Source organism: Festucalex cinctus, chromosome 21 (assembly GCF_051991245.1).
Source record: "Festucalex cinctus isolate MCC-2025b chromosome 21, RoL_Fcin_1.0, whole genome shotgun sequence".
Lineage (NCBI taxonomy): Eukaryota > Metazoa > Chordata > Actinopteri > Syngnathiformes > Syngnathidae > Festucalex > Festucalex cinctus.
Window position 1 is genome coordinate 18,378,967 of NC_135431.1, and position 8,681 is coordinate 18,387,647.

The window sequence follows — 8,681 nt, forward strand, 5'->3', positions numbered from 1 at the left end:
CTAGTTAATGACAATTACAACGTTAATATTGGAGAACTTTTGTGTAATTAAATCAGCAAAGCAATACCAGACATTAGTTGTATACCTCCATTTATGCGTTTGGTTATGGTTGATAATTAATGACTAAAATGACCATCACATTCTAGAATTTGCTCCAGTCCAATCTACCTTATAATGTAGAAAAAAAGAAGTTTCAAGGTACTGGAGGATACCGGTTTGAGCAGAGACACGTGAAAGACGGGATGTACCTTTAGGGTCGGTGGAAGTCGCAGCTTCACAGAGACTGGGTTCACGATGGCCTCCACCTCGAACGGACCCACGAACCTCGGTCCTAACTTCTTGGCCCCACCGGCCAGCCTGAGATCCCATGACGACAGCCAGACCATGTCACCCGGCCTGTAGACAGGGGCCGGTCGACGGTGACGATCCGCCACCTGGCGGTTGCGCTGAGCAGTGCGGGAGAGAGCCGCACGGGCCTCCCGCCAGACCCGATGGGCTCGCTTCAGGTGCAATTGAATCGAGGGGAGGACCACATGCCCTTCTTGGGAAGGGAACAGCGGAGGCTGATAGCCATGGGCAACATAGAAGGGTGATTGACCAGTGGCAGAGGAAACCTGAGTGTTGTGGGCGTATTCAACCCAAGGCAAATGAATTGTCCAAGTAGTGGGATTATACTGGCATACGCACCGCAACATCACTTCGAGGTCTTGGTTGGTTCTTTCAGTTTGTCCATTGGATTGCGGGTGGTATCCAGATGACAGGCTGTAGGTGGCCCCCAGGGACTTGCAGAACCTTTTCCAAACTTGAGAAACAAACTGTGGTCCACGATCTGACACAATATCCTGTGGTATGCCATGCAGACGGAAAACGTGCTTCACCAGTAAACGCGAGGTCTCCAAAGCGGATGGCAGCCGGGATAATGCGACGAAATGAGCAGACTTAGAGAATTTGTCCACAATAGTCAGGACCACGGAAGATCCCCGGGAGACCGGGAGGCCAGTCACAAAATCCAGAGCAATGTGTGACCATGGTCGAGACGGCACTGGTAGGGGATGGAGCAAGCCCGACGGAGGCTGGTGAGAAGCCTTTCCACATGCGCAGGCGGCGCATGCCTTAACGTAGTCCAGAACATCCTGCCTGAGAGAGGGCCACCAGAATCTTTGGGAAATAACCTCTCGCGTACGAGTCGCTCCAGGATGACAGGCCACCCTCGACTCGTGCCCCCACTGTAGGACCTCTCGTCGTAGTACGTCAGGGACAAAGAGTAGACCTGCTGGGCATTCCGCGGGCACAGGTAAGTCTCGTAGAGCCTCCACCACCTTTTCCTCAATCCTCCAGCGCAGCGCCCCCACCACGCAGTGGACTGGAAGGATAGTCTCGTCCTCAGTAGCCTCTCCACGGCTTGAGTCAAACATTCTAGAGAGGGCGTCTGGCTTCTTGTTTTTAGTGCCCCGTCTGTAAGTGATAAAGTCAAAGCGTGTGAAAAGAAGCGCCCACCTGGCCTGTCGGGGATTCATCCGCTTGGCTGTTCGCAGATATTCCAGGTTACGGTGGTCTGTGAATGGTTCCTTTGCTCCTTCCAAAAGGTGACGCCATTCCTGAAGTGCAGCGACAATGGCCAGAAGTTCAGTTTCCCACATCGTAGTTTGCCTCGGCAGGTGTCAAACGTCTGGAGAAAAAGGCACAGGGGTGGAGCACCTGGTCGACCGGAGACCGCTGAGAGAGCACAGCCCCCACTCCTGAATCCGATGCGTCCACCTCAAGCACAAAAGGAAGAAGAGGGTCAGGGTGACACAAAACAGGCGGGCAGGTAAATGCCCTCTTCAAATCATTAAAAGCCTCCTCTGCCGAGTCTAACCACTCAAAGCGACGCTTAGGAGATGTTAACCTAGTAAGTGGTCTAACCTTCTGGCTATAATTGCGGATGAACCGACGGTAGAAGTTCGCGAACCCTAAGAATCTCTGCAACTGCTTCCTCGAGGTTGGCCTTGGCCACTCGAGCACAGTGCGAATCTTCCCAGCATCAGCTCGGATTTGGCCATCCTCCACCACAAACCCCAAAAATTGTACGGAGGATGAATGGAACTCACACTTTTCAGCTTTAACGTATCGACGGTTAGCTAGGCAAGCGTTGGAGAACCAGTCTAACGTGTTGTTGGTGTTCCTTAAGATCGTGGGAGTAGATTAGGATATCATCCAAATAGACAAAACAAAATACATTAAACATATCGCGCAAGACATCGTTCACGAAACATTGAAAGACTGCTGGAGCATTAGTTAGCCCGAAAGGCATCACCAAATATTCGAAGTGACCCAGGGGAGTCTTAAAGGCAGTTTTCCACTCATCCCCCTCCCTGACGCGGATAAGGTAGTAGGCACTGCGTAAATCTAATTTTGAGAATATTTTGGCGGCTTGGAGGGAAGCGAAAGCTGAATCCAGCAACGGTAACGGGTACTTATTCTTTAGTCATTTCGTTTAGGCCACGATAATCTACACAGGGGCGAAGTGATTTATCCTTCTTATCAACAAAGAAGAACCCAGCTCCCATAGGGGAGGCGGATGGCCATATATGCCCTGCCGCTAGTGCGCTTGAAATATACTCCCGGAGGGCTGCCAGCTCAGGTTGGGAAACATGGTACAGCCGGGAACTAGGAAGTGGCATATTAGGAATTAAATCAATAGCACAGTCGTAGGGGCGATAACATCTGTGTCCTCTCTTCACTGAAGACTTTAGTCAAATAATGGTATTCGGGTGGTACGTTGTCTAGACAAAGAGTTTCCTCTGAGGAAATAGCAGGCAGACAACTGCCCCCCTCAGCAGCCCGCAGGCAATGTGCGTGACAGTAAACGCTCCAGTTTTCAAGTGAGGGTTTCGCCCAATTAATCTCGGGGTTAAGTAACTTTAGCCAAGGCAAGCCCAACACCACTGGTGCCGATTGTGACAACATAATCAAAAAACTGAGAGACTCGACATGGTTACCTAAAAGACGTAAACACAAAGGCTCAGTGGTGTGAGTTACTACCCCCAGAAGGCGCCCGTTGAGGTCGTAAACCCTACATTCCTTCGGTAAGGCTGTAGGCTCGTAACCCAGGGCCGCTATTACACTTTGATCAACAAAATTATCGTCTGCCCCGGAATCGACCAGGGCCACCACCTTAATTCTTTTACAATTAAAAGCGACCTCTCCCGGGAGCTCAAGTCTCTTAGTCTCAGAGGAATGCGTGATTGAGGCAGCACGGTTGTACTCACACGGTGTTGTGGTGTGTGAAACTATGGTTGACTTGGGTCCGTCTGTAGCCTGCTGACTGCCCATCCTGACCAGTCGTGTGGAGTGACGAGCCGACAGCTGAGGACACTGTGCCACCAGATGGCCCCGCAATCCGCAGTAGTAGCATGCTCCATATCGGGCCCGGCGTCGCCTCTCCTCAGCCCGAAGCCGGCCAGCTCCCAGTTGCATGGGTTCCTGCCCCGCCTCGGGAAGTGCCCACACTAGGGCTGCAGCAACAACCTGAGAGCCGATGTCACCAACATGTCCATGCCTGGCAGGGTTGGCTGATTCGGACGAACGTTCCAAGTCCTTCTCCCGCTGTCTCTCACGGATCCTGTTATCCAAGCGAATGGATAGAGCAACGAGCTCCTCCAAGCTTCCAGTTTCATCCCGTAAGGCCAGTTCATCTTTAACGCGAGAATTGAGTCCACGACGGAAAAGAACACACATGGAGGGCTCATTAAAGCAGCTCTCAGCGGCCAGCGAGCGGAACGTAATAGCATAGTCAGCTACGGAGTGATGGCCCTGAGTACAGTCCACGAGCTGATTACCGGCCTCCCTGCCTCGAATAGGATGGTCAAACACATGGCGTAACTCGGCGGAAAACAGAGCAAAAGATGCTTTTAGGTCCGGACGAGTGTTGCTCACGGCCATGGCCCAGGTTGCCGCTCGACCAGTCAAAAGAGTCATCACGAAAGCCAATCGCGAGTTGTCGTTATGATAGGTGAGTGGCTGTTGTTCGAAAATTAGGGAGCAGTGATGAAGAAAGGTGCCGCAATCCCCAGGCTCCCCCCCATAGCGTGACGGATGTGCGAGATTTGGCTCCCTAAGTGTTACCGGTGGGTTGGAGGGACCGACAGCAGCGGAGGCGTCTGTTCTGCCGCCAGCCCCCAACTGTCCAACCTGGGCACCGACTTCCTCCAGCCGGTGGGCCAGCAAGGTGACCATCTCCCTGAGCTCAGAGATGGTGGACTCCTGCTGACTCACTCGGCGATTTTGGCTGGCCAATGCGTGACGGACCTCCTTGTGTTCTGTAGGATCCATGGTCAGGTCGTTCTGTTAAGGTTCCGGTGCGACCGGAGAGAGGATCCCAGAATCACAGAACACAGAGGAGTAAGCGAGAGGTTTTATTCACCAAAACACGTGAATATGAACATAAAGCGCTGGACACAGCCAGGAAAAAGGTTAACAAAAAGGTGCTTGCAAATTGCAAGGAGGGAAATTAACACAACACAAAAAGACCCGAAGGCTACAAACCGCAAACACAAGAAAGCAACAACTTACTATAGCTATGAAACACACCACATAAAAGTGGGAACAAAAAAGAGACGTAGCAAAACTTACGTAATGAAAATCGAGAATCTTGGACTATAATAACAATTAGCGAAGGCGAAAAACAGTAGAAACACTAGACGATGGCTGTGAGCAGACGGAGCAACAACCTGACAGTGGCTGCAAGGAGTCCCAGTCCTTATGAAGGCCTAATAGGTGATGCCCTGCAGGTGTGGTGCAGGGGACACGCCCCTCTCATTAATCAGGCACTGTGAGACAAGGAAAACACACTGAGAGCCCAGCAACATGACAAACACAAATGCAAATGAAATGCGGCAACACTGTATGAGTTCCAGACGTGTTAAATCTACCTGTTTTGCAAATATATAGTTCCCAGAATGCATTGTGTGGCACAGTTAATGAAGTTACAAGGATGTTAATCTCTGTCATATGTATTTGTGTTACCTTACCAGTAATTGAATTTGTGTTGTATTTAACATGTTTATGTTGGTCTATGATTTAAGGAAAAAAAAAAAAAAAAAAGTTGTTTGTAAAATAATGAAAATAATGACTTCCAGGGCGATTCCGTGTACAAGTTACATTACTCATCTTGAGGACTGTTTGTGAAATTGCTAATTTATATATTTGATTGTGGCTGGCTGATTAATTGGACCGACATTACAATTTTTTTTTTTTACTTTACAAAGTCATCTCGTGGGCCAGATTAAACACCTTTGCGGACCTGATCCGGCCCACAGGCTGTATGTTTAACACCCCTGCACCAGACTATGGCTGTGAGCAAGCTGAGTAACAATCTTACAGTGGAAGCATGGAATCCCAGTCCTCTTGTAGAATATAAGAGAGTCTTATAATAGCTGATGCGTTGCAGGTGTGGCACAAGGGGACATGCCTCCCTCGTTAACCAGGCACTGTGAGACATTGGAAACCCTGAGAGCCCAGCAACATGATACAAACAAGTGTTTAACTCATTTACTGCCACTGCCAATGACAACTATAGACGTCAAAAATCCAAGCAAACAGCCAGTGTTAATTTAAAAAAAAAAAGAAAAAAAAAGAAGAAAATTTAAAATTACAATTTTAATAAAAATAAAATAAAAGAAATTTCAATTTAGTTTTAGTTATAGTCTTCTGACTAAATTTAATTAAAGCCTTAGTCATAACTTAGTCACATGATTGTATTTGAGTTTTAATCCAACTTTAGTTGACAAAAATAAGGAGCAATTTTAGTCGACTAAATTGACTTCTGGAGGTCGAGACCCAGTTTGTGGTCTCAGTAAGACCAAGACCGATCACTATGCACGATGGTAGCACTTAGCAATGAAATTGTTGTCATCGTTGTTATTAATAACAATGAGCATTAATAACTATGACTGAAAACAATGAATAACTAAAACTAAATTCAAATTTCTTGTCAAAATTTGCACTGGCTGTTTGCTTGGATTTTTGACATCTATAGTCGTCATTGGCAGTGAATGAGTTAACATTTCCGTGAATGAGGGTTTCCTTCATTTCTTGGAAGTCTTGGTGCCAAAATGTTATTCGATGGGAGAGAGATGCAAGAAAATGGGTTGCTGCAGCACCATGTAATAATGTGACATACAGCAATATGGACAGCAATAAAGTAATGTTCATGCTCTGTATAATTATGGGCTACTCATTTTAATTACTAATTTCTAATCTTATGTGTTCTATTATATATTATTTTAAAAAAAAATTATATAACGTTTCTGTTACGAGAGTGAGATTGGATCAGGATTTGGATTCTTCTGTATATTCTGGATTTATAGCAAATTCAGTGTCATTCTACAATAATATTGAAATAATTAAGAAATGGTTAAAGCAGAAGTCAAGTAAAAAAATTTGCCTTGCAATAACATATGTTCCATGTTACCTCCACTAGTCTAACACGGTATTCTGATTGAGGTTGTATTCACGAACAAAGAATCAAGACGAAAAATCCACAAGTTTTTGTCCACCTCAGAAGTGCTGCCAGTTTGTCCTGTACTGTTATGTCGACTGATGTCACAATGTCAACAGGTCTTGTTTTGTGAACATCACCTGACCAACCCTAGTTACGTTTACAAGCTGAGGTTGGAGGCACTGTGTGTGCATCTATTTCAGTCGACAGTAGGTGGCAGTTCAGGACAAAATGGTCTCAACTTGCGACATTGATATGAACCAGTTTTAGCCATGTGTCGATGGTGCAGCAAGAGCAAGTAAGAGCCCCCTTAGAGGGAAAGGCTGACACCCTTAAATTTTCCAGCTGGCCCCCTGCAGCTGTCAATCCTGCTTTTTACCGCGCACATGTGCACCATTCAAAGCACAGAAAAATCTGAAAATATGAATACAAATACTAATTACAAAATAATGTTTCTGACACAGGTAAAATGCTTAAAGTGAAGTCAACCTTAAACATTTCTTGACAATAATATGTTTTATGTGACCTCACTAGTCTAAACAGGACATTGTGATGAATATTACATTTTTGGAATAAGAGTAATGAAGCAAAATCCTCTCAGTGGGCGGCCATTTTGCCACTTGCTGTCGACTGAAGATGACATAATTGTTGCTCACGGCTCAGTCTACAACCAATCCGAGGGCACCTGTTTTTTGAAGGTGCACTATGATTGGTTGTTACCCGAGATCTGAGCAACATTGATGTCATCTTAAGTTGACAGCAAGTGGCAATGTGGCCGCCCCCTGAGAGAGATAAAAACTGCTGGATTTTGCTGCTTACCTCATTTTCCACTAATACAATATTAACCAAAATACCATATTTAAACTAGTGGGGCTGCATAGAACATATTGTTGAGAGAAAAAAAAAAAGAAGAAGCCAATTTTGACCATTTTCACATCTTTCAAGGCAAAGTGAATATTGTGTGCTATGACTATGTAAACATGGTGGATACCATATGGAAGATTGGCTTCCATTCTCTCATTAGAAAAAAAAAGTATGGTTCTACCTTATTTTGTTCTTTAGTAATCAAAGCAAATGAAAATAGGTAATTTGAGCGACACAAAGCTATAATGGAAAAAATAAGGAGAAAACAAGCTTTTTGTGAAAAGATACATATTTTGGGAGGGAAGCTAGCTAACTACAATGCTACACGTGAGTCGGACATTTAAAAAAAAAAAAAACGAGCTCAGAATAATTCAAACATGACAAAATAACACTATTTAAACACAAAACATACTTACCCATGGTAGAAGAGCCATGGTAGAAGTCCCAGAAATAATGTCCAAAAAGCATTTCGATGTGACGGCAGGCAAGCGTGGCTATTGTTTACAAATAGGACTCTCTATACACAGTTGTTATCGCGTGAACTCAACTCTCCAGCCTGAACCCCCGTGATCTTGTGGTCTGGCGGGTGCAGATTTCTGGACACGTACAGAAAAAAAAGAAAAAAGAAAAAAAGTAGTTGACGTCAATTCACGTTGATGGCAGTACTCGTTGGGATTTCTGTTCACGATAATTAACGTTAACGGCAGGAAAAGAGTTAACCAGGTGAAAAGGATCCCAAACCAATAAGCATAGCTTTTCTATTCATGTAGCATTTGATTGATGATTTTCAGATGGATGCTGTACTTCGCAAAGAATAAACTCTTGGAGTTTCCCAGTGTTTATGAAACACTTTGTTAATAGCCAACTTGTAATGTTGTTACTAGAAGTGTGCATTTATATTGGTGTGTGTGGGTGTGTGTGTTTGTGTAGTATGAAAAAAGGAAGTCATGACGGTATTGGAGTAGTGATGGTTCATGGACAGGACAAGGTTTTGCAGAGACAGGCTGTTGAGAAATGGGCAGCTCAGACAAGGCCATATGGGCTGGAGGTTAGACTCTGCTTCATTACCTGCATGCAGCCCATGCATCTGCTCCACAGCAAAATGACCTGCAAGCTGTTCAGAGGTCCTGACAAGTGAACTATGGTTGATGTCTCTGTCAAATCAAATACTCAAATGAGTATTTGGACACTATTATTTCGATCATTCTTCGCAATGGTGAATGGAAGAGGCGATTTAAAAAAGCAGGAGACAGGGATATTCTACATGTATTGAATTTCTCCCAGACTAAATACTGTTTCCTTTACTTATCATAAAGGTAGAAAAGATGAAACAAAC